Genomic DNA, 3,720 nt, shown 5'->3' on the forward strand with positions numbered 1-3,720 from the left:
ACCAAACCAGAGGACAATTACATTCTTAGAATTAACTATTGACTCTAACTCAACCTTATAAAACCGATTTGTATGGTGAGAATTATCCTCCCTTGTAAACACGTATGCAGGACATCTCGTATCCGATGTGAGACTTCTTATAAAGACACCCCCTAGCGCCTAATACTATTGAGCTTGATGCGTGGATATAAACGGTGGATGACCCGATAGCGGAAACATGATAACAGATGGCCCAACGGATCGTGGAGATGCTCTAATACCATCATAGAATTTAGTATTGTGTATAATAACCCAATCTTATAAAATTGGCTTGTATAGTGAGGATTGTCTTGCCCTTACTTATAAACATATATTCATATCATCTCGCATTCCATGTGAGACTTCATAACATATCAAAATTGGTTGTCGTTTTGTATGTTTTTGGACGATTCTATGTCCTATGTGTGGTTGGGATCTGGATGTTGTTTTTATGCTCGGTTTTGGTGGCCCTGTTCTGGTGGTGGCTTTGGTGGTGGCGTGACATCGGTGGTTTTTGGCAGCACAGTGGTTTTTGGTTTTGGTGGAGGTGATGGAGGTGTGGTTGTTCTGAGAACGGTTTTGATGGTGTGGTTTGTTGCTCCGGTGACGTTTTTGGTGATTATAGTTTATAGTCCTTGGTGTTTCGGTGGCCTACGCGTGTGGTTGGTTCTCTAGAATATTTAATTCTCTGATTGTTTCCCCAAAATATGTTGAGATTTGCAGGATTCTCTGTCTGGTTGAACTCTACTGCGCCGGTGGCAATTGATTTTCTCGGGTCATGTTTATGTTTTTTTGGTGCTTGGTTGTAGCGGATTTTGGTACTGTAGCTCTTGTGGTGGTGGTTTTTAGTCTTTGGTGTTTTCGTTGCTGCCGCGTGTATTTGGTTCTCTAGGTATTTGATTCTTTAATTATTTTCAAATCTATTGAAATTTGTAGGAATCTTTGTCTCTGGTTGACCTATACTACGTTGGTGGCGACTGATTTTACTCGGGTCGTGTCAATCTTTGTCTCATGGAGCTGTTTATTGGAGTCTGATGGGCCGAGAGTTTTTGCTTTGAGTTCGAGAGTTAGTGTTTGGTGGCAACTTTTTGGGTCGGGATTTTGTCGTCTCGGGTGGCTTGTTTTGGTGTTTGTTCGTCTCATGCAAAGACCTGATTAATAATATATTTTACTGTTAAAAAAACAAAAAAAAACCATCAAATATAATTATAATATAATAAAAAATAAAAATAAATAAATATTTCGATGTGTCAAGTTTCAACCATGCATCACAATTCCCTACACAAAAGGTAACAAAAAAATAATTAATATAGTTGGGATTTGGATCCTCTTCAATTTTCCCTCATATTTTTTCTTTTTTTTATTAATCTAAGTGTTGGTAAATTATAAAGAATAAAAAGAGAGAAAATCAACCCTTAGAAAAAATGTTTGGTTGGCTATGAGTTGCTGCTACTGTGCGTTCATATTGGTCAAACGTGGTTTGATCAACAAATTGGTTAAAATAAAAGTGAATCAATCTAACATCCAAACTAAACTTAACTAGAAACTAAAATTCCAAGCTTCCACACTGACTCAAGATCAATTGTGAAAATTTGTTGTTTCCTTTAGTAAATATAATTTCAACTCACTTTATGTAGATGTATTTAAACATAATCCTTAAAAAAAATGTATTTAAACATAAATTAATGTATTTTCAACTCACTTTAATTTAATTAAAACTAAATATGTTAAAATCAATTCTATTAAAATTAATTATTATCATTGTAGAATTAAATACACACTTAATACTCCTTCTTCAAACATGAATATCGGTCTGAGATATTCCAGCTTCAAACTAGTGTTTTCTTGTTGTAGATTTGATTTTGTTTGTTGTCAATTGGAACCGCCATGATTCTCTTGTCGCCGGATTCTGAGGTTTGCGGTGGTGGAAGGTGGAAGGCTTGTGATTTGTTTTTCTCTTATGTTTAGATGTTCATAGCTTGTTATCTTTCCTATGGACAAAAAAAAAGCTTGTTATCTTTTCTCAAATAGAAATGGGTACGTAGGGTAGTTTTGAACAGAGATGGATCCATAAATTTTTAGCAAAGATTATATACTATAAATTTTTATATAAACAATATATGTTAATATTTATAAAAATTTGGAGATTTAAATTTATTAGAAATAAAAAAAGGCATGTTTATTATTCAACCAATATTGAAGATTAAAAAAAAATTACCGTTGTATATCCCAAAAATTGAAGACGTCGATATATATCGCCAAATTATAATTGTTGTCAATGTATATTCATATTTTAAAGATGTTATAGGATTATCTCGTAAGTGAAATTTATATGATTATAAGAATTGCATAAATATTTGATATATTGGTATGTGGTTCGAGCTAGTAATTTCCTTCTTTTAAACTTAGTATTTATGTAAATTTTCCAAGTGGTAAGATTTTGTTTTTTTTTTTAATTACTATGATATTGGTATGAGATTTTCATTTTCATTTTACGGTGGCTAATATCCGTTGAGAAACCTATGAGACACATAGGTATATCCTCTCTTTCAAACTATTTTTTTTCAAACGCAACCATTTATTAAAAAGTCTAAATCTCTTATCACTTAAACTAATTTATATTTGTTGGTGCAAATGATTTTTTTTTATAGATAGACTAAATGACGTCAAAATCATTATAAACACACGTACAAGTGAATTGAAATAGAATTCAAACCCCAATCATAATGTTTGATATAACAATTTCAACATTTTTTATCGGTTGAAATTAAAAGTTATAACATGTGCAAACATTTTTTTACATTTACAATATAAAAGTCAAAAGTATCTCTAATTATGCTACCAAACAATTATTAAAAATATCATCTTTATTCACTTAGGTATTTAATTATCACGAAATTGATAGGACACACACTTCTTTCTTAGTCTTAATTAGTTTTCAATTAGTGGGGGCAACACTCCTTTATAAGTAGGATCATTATATAAAAGTCCTATAGTTTAACAAAAGAAAATAAAACAAAGTGGGGGCAGCTGCCCCAATTAACTGGCCATAGATCCGTACCTAGTTTTGAACCATCTCCTCCTCGGTGTTTGCTTGCCGGTGGCTTCTGTTGATTGGTGCGCTGCCTTGATCTCTAGATCTTTCAGTTCTGTTGAGATCGGAAATTTTCTTGTCTTTGGTATAGTGTCATAGTTCTCAAATCCGATTCGGTTTTGTTGCGATCCAATTTGGACTATTTTGCCATAAATAATTTTAAATTTGCCGTTAATTGACGCAATAAACGGTTGGTGCATGGATTTGTTATCGTTTTGGCGGTCAAATACATTTCCGCGATCAATAACTTATGATTAGGTTGAATTATTTATCATTGTTTGAGTTGACATGCACTTTTGTAAGGTTTTATTGGTCAGGGTTATGTCCCCAAATTTTATTTGTGGTTTTTTAATATATATTATTACGAGAATATGGTAGACGATAAGAGTCTTTGGATCCGCTATTCTCTTAACTTAACTAAAAAACAAACATTTAATATTGGTTTTTTCTAATTAACCATCACATAAATTGAGCGTAGATGCCCTATACTGACATGACACCAATTAAATTCAATCATATGTGTCAAAGTCAAACATAAATAATTTTGACTACTTTAATTTTCAAATAATTATATTTTAGATTACTACTTTTCATTAAATTATATTTTA

Source organism: Trifolium pratense, linkage group LG6 (assembly GCF_020283565.1).
Source record: "Trifolium pratense cultivar HEN17-A07 linkage group LG6, ARS_RC_1.1, whole genome shotgun sequence".
Taxonomy (NCBI): domain Eukaryota; kingdom Viridiplantae; phylum Streptophyta; class Magnoliopsida; order Fabales; family Fabaceae; genus Trifolium; species Trifolium pratense.